The 12,544-nt window shown below is 40.2% G+C and overlaps 1 protein-coding gene across 1 annotated transcript in view; it reads right to left on the bottom strand.

Annotated features, from left to right (window-relative positions):
- The window catches only part of LOC136705859 (gamma-aminobutyric acid receptor subunit pi), a 95,518-nt gene extending 83,324 nt beyond the window's left edge, over positions 1-12,194 (bottom strand). The window contains exons 1-2 of the mRNA XM_066679662.1: positions 12,148-12,194; positions 11,798-12,007 (exon numbers count right to left, since the gene is read on the bottom strand). The gene's annotated coding sequence lies outside the window, so the exon portion shown is untranslated. The remainder of the gene's footprint in view (positions 1-11,797; positions 12,008-12,147) is intronic.
- Positions 12,195-12,544: the final 350 nt, after the last annotated feature.

The raw sequence follows: 12,544 nt of genomic DNA, 5'->3' as shown, positions 1-12,544 counted from the left end.
TGTAAACAGGGCATGTGTGCAAAATCACTACTCAAAATGGTTCTGGATGTAGCGCTGCCTTCAAGGCACAAGGCATGTTATTGGTTACCAGCGAACATGCAGGGATGAATGTGATTAAAATGGATTGGACGGAGATTTTCAAATGCAGCCTCATAAACCTGCTCCAACTAGACACTCATGTTTGCATACTTTGACTGCTAGAAATGTCTCTGGAAGAAGAAACGTGCAATATATCTGTCTTTTCCATTAAAGTACACTTAATTCAACTAATAATTTGTTGAAAGTGCTGCAAAAAATCTCAATATTTTGTTTTAATTGAGTGCAGGAAAATTATGTAACTCGCTGCCTCAGATGAAGCAGTACATCTCTGCACACTTATGTCTGCTGCCTCTGAAGGAGCTACAGAAAATTATAAAATAATGCTCTACTGCTTCTAAAGTCATTCTGTATGTCATTCTGCAGCTTCTTCAGAGTAAAAGTGAGTAAAATATACTTCTTTAAAACTTGCCTCATAGGCAGCCACATTTTATTGTACAACAATCTGCAGCTACATCTGAGGCAGCAGTTATAACACAAATGTGCAGGAAAAAAAATGCCTCAGAGGCATCAGAGCATTCTGCAGATTGCAGAGTTCTTCCATTTTATCTTCCATTTAAGCAAAACAAAACACTGAAAACGCTTCTAACAAATGATGAAGCAGAATTAAGTGTACAGTATTTTGCACATTTATTTCTTCCAAAGTCATTTCTGGCAGAAAGAGCCAGCAGCCTATAAAGGTCTAGGTGGAGCTTTACCGGTTTATGGTGCAACATTTGAAAATCTCCACCCAAATACATTTTAAACTAATCACATGTGAAGCATATCTGCTTGTAGATTTTAGAGATATTTTCTCATTTTTTTAATTGTCTTTGACATTTTTTAATCCAACTGGAGGCCTTACTAATATTAACTGCTAATAATACTTAAATGCAGTGCTTTAAGTAACATTAGATAATATTTTTACCTTCAAATTCAGCGTCTGTAATTGTGTTGCCTCACTGACTTGAATGTTATGAACATTACATGAACATTACATGAATGATCTGAACATTACATCAACACTCATTGTTACTCCGGGCTCAGCTCTACAGAAACTGCACTATGTAACTTTTGGGGGCAAGCAGGGGGCCGCCACCACAAAGGAAATTAGGAACCCGCCTCTTTGATTTCAGGATATTGCCGTAAATCTAAATTTCAACTCTTCAACTGAAGGGGGAGCCCAGGAGAAATAATACCAAATCTAACCAATGTGTTGCTTTAACATATTATTTCCTATTGTTCTCCGAAACAACCAGTTTAATAAATTAATACTGAAATGATGGTTCCATCACTGATAATTATGCCCTACTCCTTTCAGGGTTTCCATCTGGTATAGCCACATTGTTGTTGGCTCACACTCAGCAGTGGAGTCTGCCAGTCAGTCTACTTGCAATGCAAATACAGGAAAACTGTGTTTTCTAATTAGCCACACCATATTAGAAATATCAATATTACACTCACATTACACTTATGCACTTCTGTGCCAGCATCGTGTGAAGACTGCTTGAACACATTCTGATCAGCAGTGTTAAATTAGCTTTAGCACTTGAATTCCCTCCAGCGCATTTGATGACACACTGCCAGCAATAGGCTTATGTTTATGTGCCCTTCAGATTGAATCCAGATTCACAATGAAGTGGCATCATTTTTAAATGTAACTGTATATATTTACTGTATATGGCATACTCTTTATACAGTGACTCTTTATGTTGGTATTTTGAGTTTGAATGCAGTGAATATATGAGTAGGGTATTGGTGTCAAAATCATACTACTGATAAAATCAATGTCTGTCTGGAGTTAATTCATGACAGAATATCATAGCTAACATAATAAACATTAATAAGGGTAAATCAACTACACACATTGATCATTAGTATTGTCAGAATAAGGAAGATATATAATCTCACAATTTTGTTTTAAAAAATTAAGTTTTATTAGCTGTATTTACACTTCTTCATGTCAAACCCAGGGCAGCACGGTGGTGCAGCAGGTAGTGTCGCAGTCACACAGCTCTGGCCTGGAGGCCTGGAGGTTGTGGGTTCGATTCCCTTCCGGATGACTGTCTGTGAGGAGTTGGTGTGTTGGGAGTTGGTGGGTTTCCTCCGGGTGCTCCGGTTTCCTCCCACAGTCCAAAAAACACACGTTGGTAGGTTGATTGGCGACTCAAAAGTGTCCGTGGGTGTGAGTGAATGTGTGAGTGTATGTGTTGCCCTGTGAGGTGTATTCCCGCCTTAAGCCCAATTATTCCAGGTAGGCTCTGGACCCACCGCGACCCTGAACTGGATAAGCGGTTACAGATAATGGATGGATGGATGTCAAACCCAACAGTCTAATAAGAGAAACACATGCATGTGTTTGTAGAAATGCTTTTTCTTTGATAAAAACCCATAATGGCAAAAGAATTATGAAGAGCTAATATTTTGTTCTACAACTAATAAAAGTAATGGTTCTACAAATGTTCTCTATATAGAACACCTGAAGAACTTTTGCATAATTAAAGGGTTCCTTACATCAAGAAAAGGGTTCTTGAGATTGGTGGAGAATGTATTCTATTTAGCACATTTTATAGAGTGAGTTCTACATGGAAGAACCAAAAAGTGTTCTTCTATTGTTCTGATGTCATACTGGTTACAACAGAAGAACCATTCTTGCTGCCATCCAGAACAGGTGCTATGTAGAACCACCTATAGCACATTCTCCATCAATGTGAAGAACCCATTCATTCCCTTTTTTAAAACGACCCTTGTAGAACAATCATTTTTAAGCATGTACAGGGCTACTATGGCCTTATGGTTAGAGAACATTGTTTCAGTTCCCAGGATCGGCAGAAAAAAATCACCCATGGCTGAAGTGCCCTTGAGCATGGCACCTGACCCCAAAACTGATGTGGTTGGTAGCCTGCTGCTCCAGTTGTGTATGTGTTCACTGCCCCTAGTGTGTGAGAAGTATTGGGCAGCCGCGGCCTAATGTTTAGGGAAGAGGGCTGAAAGGTTGTTGGTTTGATTCCCACAACAAGCAAGAAAATTGGGGCTGGTGGGAATGAAAGAACAGCACCGTCCTCCTCCCTCAATCCAAGGCTGAGGGGCTCTTGAGAAAGGCAGGAAACCCACAACTGCTCCTTGGATGCCGGGGATGGCTGCCTGCTGCTTGCGTGTGTTCACAGCCCCTAGTGCACTAGTGTGTGTGTTCACTGACACTCATGGGTTAAATGCGGAAGACACATTTTGTTGTACGATGTACAATGACAAATAATTGCACAACAGATGTGTGTATGTGTGTTCACTACCACAGATGGGTAAATGCATAGAATACATTCCTAAAGGGGATTAATATAAGTATCTTCTTGTTGTTGTTCTTCTACATAACTGAGCAGTTAAGTCGCCATATAAACTGTAATGACACAAAATATTATTTTCAGTTTTTCTATTAATAGTATTAGTTTGACATTGTGATATCATGTAATTATTGTCCTGAAATTATATATTATGATATTAATGTGTATTTACATTTCCCACATATGCATGTACAGTCTTTGCCTGGTGATCGTTTTGTTTCAGTGTAGGTAACAGAAAGTAATGAGAAAACTGGGAGAATGTCATGCAAAGTATACAACGTTCCTCAGCATCTGCCCAGCATGGACTCTAGCTTTAGCACAGATAATGATGATGACATTCTGTAATGATGATGAGAGTTATGGAAATGATAATGTTTAAATGATGATCATGATGATGTTGACAAAAAAGTTGAGTTTTTTTTTTTTTTTTGCTGGTATCATACCACACATACTCCCAAACATAGTGAACTTTTTAAAAGCCTCTGCCCAGTGTGGGTGCCATGATATCCATATCATTCTTCTGCCTTCCTTCAGAGTGAAGACTGATACAGAGTGAGAAGCACTCAGTTCTTCAGCCTTAAACCCTTTGACAGCCACAAGCTTGAGTGTGTGGGTGACTGCCTTTCACTGGAGAGCATGGAATGATCTTTCTCTCTCTCTCTCTCTCTCTCTCTCTCTCTCTCACTCTTACTCTCTCACACGCACTCTCTTGCTCTATATTCCTTTCTCTCTTTCACTCATTTTCTCTGTCTCTGTTTCTCTCTATATCTCTCACAAACACACACACATACACCATGCAGGCTTCATGGAGTCAAATCATATCACACTGTGAGATGATACAGGCAGGGAATTACAGAGCATCAGAATGGCTCAGGGCTGACAATGGATGAGCTCCAATGCGCTTCATCACAGCCAACAAACTATACTTTCCTCACAGCATCTATTCCAGGGAGTCCATCAGTTTTAATATGGAGGGGTAGGTGACACCACTAGTACAGTTACATATGCAGAAGTATTGTTACAGGAAAGGAAAACAAATGCTCAGACATTTTTGTTTTACTTATATTTCCTATCGCTCTGAAGAACTTTTTTTTTTTTTTTTAAATAATTTCTGTAATTTCACACTGAATGGTTTTGCATTAATGTAAGAGAAGAAGAACCTGAGGAAATGATCATTTCTTTATTGAAGCAAGAACATTCAGCAAAGCTTACATCACAGACAGTAATTGCTTCTCAAACTATATACCTGTTGTAGTAGCAAAAACTGCAGCAACTGTGCAGTCTCTGTAACTAGATCAGTTTTTATATCGCTGTGGTGGAATCTTGGCCTATTTATTTTTGCAGAAGTGATTTAAAGGAATACTACGTAAGATTTGTTCTTCTCCTGGGGCTCCAACTAGTGTACTTCATGTTTACAGCACTATACTGAAATCAGTGGGGAGAAGGAGGGATGGAGTTGTAGTTTCCTGCTCTCCCCCAGAAGTTACATAGCGCAGGTTCTGCATTGCTGAGCACAGAATAGTAGGGTTAGAGGTTGTATTCTACATATTTCAGGTCGGAGCAATATCACAATGATTTTAAAGCTGTATATTATATTATGTTGTATATATATTATAATTATTTATATTATATATATAACATTTATTACATTTTATCTTATAACAACATCTTCAAAATCACTGTGATGCTTTAACGGAGCTGTTTCATACATTCTGAGGTTCCAAAAGGGAGCCAGGATGCTGACTATGCCAAACCAAAACCTTAACTGTGGTAACTTCGGTTTATGTACTACGTACTATGATTTCTTTCACTATAACCCAGTTAATCTTGGATAGATGACTGGACATACTCCTGTGGATTCTTTCAGTAATGGCAAGTTGCCCAGGACCTGAAGCAATATGTCCGTCCCACCCACTATCACAGTAACAGCACCATGTTCAGCTGTTGGTATGATTTTCTTTTAGTGGAACTCTTTTAGTTTTATGCCAGATCAACTTTCAAGTCATAAGTCCACACAAAAACTGTTCCAAAAGACTTGGGGTCATTAAAGCTGGAGTAGGTGATTTTGTAGACAACAGTATTTTTGAAAATATTCCAAACAAAAAAAGTACCTCTCATTACAAGCCAATCCTTTAACCACAGGAATGCCTCCAAACCATTAGCGCCAAATCTCAAAAATGTTCCTCCACCTAAGGCAATGCACAGTGAAGATCATAAAATAGTGTTTTTTGTTTGTTTTTGTTTTGATAATTTTTTCCACTCAGAAACTGCATTGTAAGTCAGATAATAAAACCAGCTGTTTCCATCTGTGATTTGAGTGGCTCTAGACACGCTATATAGCAAAGTAATCTTTTTATTTATGTCACCAGAGTATTTCCTTTACTGATTGCTATTGGAATGTAAAGAGTATTTACAAAAAATGTGTTTTGAATAATTTCACCTATTCCAGGTTTAAGGCGTATCTTTATACGTGGAAATGAGAGACGAGTCTTTATGCTCCTTTCATTTAACACTTATTATCAGGCTGCTCTACCATGGACACAATTTAGGCCTCTAGTCACTTAGATGTTTGTCTGGGTTTTCGAACGGAATTGCTTTCCTGGTTATGTGGACTTACGCATAAAGCTATATCAAATCCAATACACAAACCCACAATGTTGTTGTGTGGCAGCATTGACAATTAGATTAGAAGAATGATGTTAATCTCAATACATGCACTGATGGATGACCACAGATCACAGGAATGGCAGAGAATTGACAGAGACATTTGTTTTATCCGAGACAGCTTTCAAAGGAGCTAGAAAGGAAAGGTAAGATATGTGTTCTTCTACTGGACTTGTGTCCATAGTCTGATTTTGATTCTCTCTCTCTCTCTCTCTCTCTCTCTCTCTCTCTCTTTCTCTCTCTCTCTTTCTCTCTCTATCTCTCTGTCTCTCTCTCTCAAAAAAGAAAAAATCTAAAAAACGAATCCTCTCAGATACTCACGTTAACTAAACACATGACAGAATAAAAAAGTCCCAAGATGAAAATGTTACAATAAATAGAGAAATACAACCAAAATCCCTAAGAATTAAAGTGAACAGAGGCTTGTCTCAGTGACGTAAGGCACAGCAGCGGTACCTAGACTACTGCTGGTTTGAATCTTGGACAGGGCACTATGGATGCTGTGTCCAACTGCGTGATTGCGAGTTTTAATTCCACTGACCTTCATCTCAGTATGGCCATTGTGCCCTTAAGGGAAGCCAGAATGGCAAATTATGCCAGAGCAGACCTTTACTTTCACACACAGTGTCTTAAAGCCTGTTCACTGACCCCAAATATAAGAAATTGAAAGAGGGATTGCTTTCTGTTTGGTGTCTTTAAATCAACAATGAGACAAGCATCAAATCTTCAAGTAAGAATCCCTCTTTCCTTCACTTCTACTCGACAGATTTGGCTTTGGCTGAACTTATCCACACAACCAAAAGAGTGCTTTCAACAGGGGCTTGAAAAACTGTCATTCACATTGTGAAGTAAGAGTTGTGTAAGAAATACATAAACTGGCGTATAATCCTAACCACAGCTGAAGCATGAGTCAGGCCCCCCAGACTCTCAGGGTCATGCTTGCCAGCTGTTCACAAGCTGTAAAATATTCCAAAATCAATCATATCGGTTCCGGAAAAAAAGCAACCTCGCATCAAAAAGTGGAGCAGTTATGAAAGAGGAATATGCAAACTAGGGATCATTCCTTCCCACTCACTAGACCTAAGCAATATGGCAATATAATATTAAATCATATTTTAAGATATTTTATATTGTAAGTGTGAAGCTTGCTTTTACTGAAAGGTAATTAAGTCCTTGGTTAAAAATATAGTAAAAGTTCATATAATCTCAGCAACCACATAATACTTTTCCATATTTTCAACGTAATATAATTTCATTTTACAGTGAAGCTTACTCAAGCCTTAACTGGATTCAGTTGATGTTATTTGTAAATGTATAGGCCCTAGACAGAAAGTTCTAGAATCTGTATCAGGAAAGGAAACATGGGGCATAAGAATGTTTTTGTGACCGAGTGAATTCCATTCATTCATTCATTCATTCATTCATCCAGTTCAGGGTCGTGGTGGGTCTGGAGTCTACCTGGAAGCATTGGCCACAAGGTGGGAACACACCCTGGAGGGCGTGCCAGTCCTTTGCAGGGCAACACACACACTCACACATTCACACCTAAAGACCCTTTTGAGTCACCAATCTAGCAACAATGTGTATTTTTTGAACCGTGGGAGGAAACCGAAGCACCCGGAGGAAACCCACAAGGGGAGAACACACCAAACTCCTCACAGACAGTCACCCGGAGTGGGACTTGAACCCACAAACTCCAGGTCTCTGGAGCTGTGTGACTGCGACACTACCTGCTGCACCACCATGCCGTCTTCAGAGTGAATTTAACTAAGTGAATTATAAAATGTGTAAGTAACAGCAAGAAAGCTTGTGTGTGAATGTTTGAGTGATTGAGTGAGTGAGTGAGGTATAAAGCTATTATCCGGTAGCAGACTGCTAGCCAGGTGGTGTGAAGGCGACGATGCGATTACACGCTGTGTAAGGTGACTGAGTGCATCTGAAGGGCAGTTGTAGCCATTTAAAACCTACCTGACTAAACGGATATCTGAGAGGACGTGTAAGGTGACCCCTTGACCAAATTCATTTTGGCTACAGATGGCAGAGGCTCAGATATGATCCGTGCTGTATGGCACAACTCCTGCACCTTTTGAGAGCTACTTATCATCTGTTTGAGAGTCAAGGTCCTGTGGGCAGAAGATGGATTGAATTCTCACTTTCAGATGGTCAGACCTGTTGACCTGTGCTCTTACTGGAGTGTAGTGATTGCTGGGTGTCCTTCAGTCAGAAGGAGCCTGTAATAAAACCCTTAGTCAAGGCTAAGTGAGTGATGAGGGGGAACAGACAGCGATATCAAAATACAGCAAAACAGCTCTCTTTTTCTGTCTCTCTCTATCCCCATCTTTCCTCCTCTTCCTTTCTGTAATCTCTTTACATATCAATGGGTTTCTCTATGTGCTCTCTGTCTCTTTTTCTGATACTGTGAGTTCCTCTGTCTCGCTATTATCTAAACTGTGTTTCTCACTCTCTCCCTTTGTCTCATAATGTCTTTATTGTTTTAGTCTCTCTCTCTCTCTCTCTCTCTCTCTCTCTCTCTCTCTCTCTCCCCTCTTCACTGCCTTTCACCTCTCTTCGTCTCATTTGCTACTCCTCTATCTCTCTTACTCTCTCTGTACCAGTTCCTTCTGTACATTCTCTCTCGCTCTCTCTTCTTTCTTTTGTCTCTCTCTCTTCTTTCTTTCTCTCTCTCTCTCTCTCCCCTTCACTGCCTTTCACCTCTCTTCGTCTTCTTTGCTGCTCCTCTTTCTCTCTTACTCTCTCTGTACTAGTTCCCTCTGTACCATCCCTCTCTCTCTCTCTCTCTCTCCTTTCTTTCTCTCTCTCGCTCACTCTCTCTCTCTCTCTCCTCTTCACTGCCTTTCACCTCTCTTCGTCTTCTTTGCTGCTCCTCTATCTCTCTTACTCTCTCTGTATTAGTTCCCTCTGTACCATCCCTCTCTCTCTCTCTCTTCTCTCTCTCTTTCTCTCTCTCTCTCTCTCTCTCTCTCTCTCTCTCCTTACAAGAAGATGCACATTAAGTATCTTGTTTTTCTAAATGTTACTATTAACTCTGTTTATGTTACTCAACATTCCCCTTTGTTTCTTACTCCCGCCGTGGCTACATCCCTCCTTTGTGGGTTAACGCCATCCATCCTCTTATATCACTGACGCTAGACCCTCTTTGACCTCAACTTCACAGCTAAAACAGAAAAATTAATGAACATATATATTTTCAAATATAATCTGCCTCTACCGTCACTTGGAAGCACATTCAGTCCCTACAAAGTCTTGAATACATGACTCCCATATATTTCCTCACACCCACTCATATATAAGATCTATTCCAAGTAGTTTCTGGGTAAGTTCTGGGCTGTTTCTCATGTCGTTAAGGCTCTCTCTCTGAACGTCGGGCAGAAATATGACATGCCAATTTCTGGGGGTTTGATGATAATGTTGGGCTTCGTCCTCTCCTGCAGTTTCCTCGCAAAACCTCATTTATGATAATCCTGTTCACTTCCACTCCTACTTTTAATGTCATGCTTGGTTGAGGGTTGTGTGTCTGTGTGTGTGTATGCCACATGCGGTAGAGACACTTCAAAAATAAACGAATTAATAAATAAACAAAATAAACTCTGCAACAGTGATTGAGAAACAGTTGCATCCTTAAAGGAGATGAATACTCATTTTTACCTCTGAACAAGTCATTGTTACGATTTGTTATTTTTATACTTTTTGAAAATCACAACTAACATGAGCTGAAACATCAAAAATGCTTTGCATTTCAAGAATGAGCCCATTTATGCTCCATAGAGTGGGTCACCCCCATGGGGGCTGCCATTTTAAAATCGGTTTATTACAGAGTCTCTCATAAATCCAGTCAACAAAGTGTCAGTATAACGGCTGTCTCCTAATGTTAAAAAAGATTCACTGGAGGAAACACCCTTGAAGAGATTGTAAAAACCCTGTGAATGGGAATTAAAAACATTGCTTTAAAAACATCCGTGACCAAGGATAAATTAAATGCTGTAAAAAAATAACGGTCTTATCAGTTTCATAGGAATCTCATAATAGGAATTCTGTATTAAAATGAAGTCTTGTGATGATTTACAGCAGGAGCCCTGAGACAGTGAGCGGAAATTAATATAATGGCAACAGTAATGATGGTGATTAAGGAACGTGATTTACATACCATGACTTACAAAAATGGCTTTGTCCTTGGAAAGGAAAATTAAGGTGGGAAAACTACCATTACATTCAAGGTTAAAGCAATAAAATCCTTCATATTTTAGAGTAGATATTTTACCAGCCCTACAGCAATCACCCTGTATTAGTCCCCACTGAGTGGGATAAATCCAAACCTATATCTGAACGATAAACGCCTACCCTTCTTCCAAATTAAAGCCGGATTTTACAAACAAATAAATCAATAAATCTTTGTTACTCTACATGGATTTAATATAATGTCCTTCAGAGACAAATTAAGTTAATTCATTCCATCAGTACCAACTACAACAGCAACAGCAATTAAAACCAACTTTAAAACGAATAAGAATAAGAAGAATACATTTTAGACACAGTGTTCTATAATGCACTTTAATAGTACAAATGTACAAATACATTCACACCCACACAGAAGCACCAACCCCTCAGTGTTGTGTACGTAGTTGTTTGTTTGTATTGTAAGACTGTCATGACTGATTTTGTACTGTAAGATTGTATTGTTGTACGTTTATTGGGTTGTTTGTTTGTCTGCATTGAATGGCTAGTTGTTAGGCTGCATTGTCTTTTTGTTTGTATTCTCACACAGTTTAGTGGTATGACAGTGGTCATAGAAAATGACTGTATGTGTGTATTTCTGGTTGTATTTGTAAGGCATTTTGCTGACTGGCCTTAGTGTAAGACTGTATTCTTGTATTGTATGGTTGTTTCATTGTCTGTTTGCTTTTAGAGAATGACTGGTTTTTTGGTTGCATTGTTTTTTTGTTTGTATTTTAAAGAGGTGTGGGTTGTGAGTGTTTCCCAGTAAATAAGGAACGTCCCTGGACGTTCAAAATAGGACTAAAAATAGGTGAATTCGTCAAGGACATGTTTTAAACGTCAATGGACGTCCAAAATCCATCTTAATAAGTAAGTTAAGTGGTGACCAATGAATGACGTCAGTGGACGTCCAAAATGCGTCTGATAGTGTTCTTTTCAACGCCTGTGTTTGAATGTCTTTTCAACTCTTTTTTAACCTTAAGAAAACGTCGATTAGACGGCAGGCAAGTACGTTATTTTAACGTTGATTCAACGGCTAAATGTTTACAGGGTTGGTTGTATCGTATGACTGTGGTGTTGTATAACCTGATCTAACTCACTGGGCAGATCTACCTGTGCTCGTGGCTGAGGTGCTGGTCACACCCTGTAAGTAAGCGACGGCTTTCAGAGTGGCCAGCGCCTCTGTGATGTCCGCACGTGCTCTTAAACATACACAAAAACAAAAACAACGGCCACTGCTTCTAAGTGCCGCTGGCTTTCGGTCCGCGCGCCACATTCCAGACGAAAAGTCACATTGTAAAAGGACAACAAGAAACAGTCACGCAGTTTTTACCGCGAGCCTTCGCGGTAATCAGTGTTCTGATCAAAGTTAGTTTGATTGGCGCTGTCTGTGTCCGCGCGGGGCTTAGAGTCCAGCGTCCCCACAAAGCACAACAAAAAGCACGGCGACAAAAGAAAAAAAAAACACAAACAAACGCGTCACTCACCCGTAAAACTGCTGCTGTCTGGAAGCAGGCATTTCTCAGGAACCCTGGCGCGCGCTGCCCAAAAGCATCCACAACTCGATCTCGCGCCTCGACAGCTCAGCGCCGCGCGGCCAGTAAAGAATGTCCGGCTCGTATCGGTGGCGCGCGCTCATTCCCTGCTGCGCGCGCTCCAGGCTCAAACCTTCTGTTACGACACTAATGGGAGCAGTGCTGGAGCGCGAGAGAAAGAGGGAGAGAGAGAAAAAACACACAAAGAGAGAGAGAGCGAGAGAGAGAGAGAGAGAGTTTAGCCCCTGTGGGGAGGAAAGAAGCAGCGCTCAGAGAGGAGTGATGCAGCGCGCGCTACAAACCCAGATCACATCAAATGAGGAAGATGCAAAATAAATCAAAGTGAGAGTGGAGGAGGGTTTCAGCCACATCTCATTTCTTCCCCTTCGTTCTTCGTTCTTCTCTCACTATCACGTATTGCCTAAACGGATTCTCTCTCTCTCTCTCTCTCTCTCTCTCTCTCTCTCTCTCTCTCTCTCTCTCTTTCTTTTATTTACTTTACAGCAAAAACAATCCTCTGGATATTTGGACGGTTGCATTGTCCATTCCTTTCAGGAGGAGTTTTATTACCCCTTTAAAGTTCAGTCTCAGAAATTGGTTGCATTTTAAGCTTCCCACAGTCCCAGTAATCTAATCACAAACACATGTAGTGGTGTTGATGTATGGGCGCTGGAGTGGTCAGTTCATTATTCTGAGAAC

The sequence above is a fragment of the Hoplias malabaricus genome, chromosome 8 (assembly GCF_029633855.1).
Source record: "Hoplias malabaricus isolate fHopMal1 chromosome 8, fHopMal1.hap1, whole genome shotgun sequence".
In the NCBI taxonomy this organism is placed as follows: Eukaryota; Metazoa; Chordata; class Actinopteri; order Characiformes; family Erythrinidae; genus Hoplias; species Hoplias malabaricus.
This window is presented reverse-complemented; position numbering and strand designations above follow the sequence as displayed.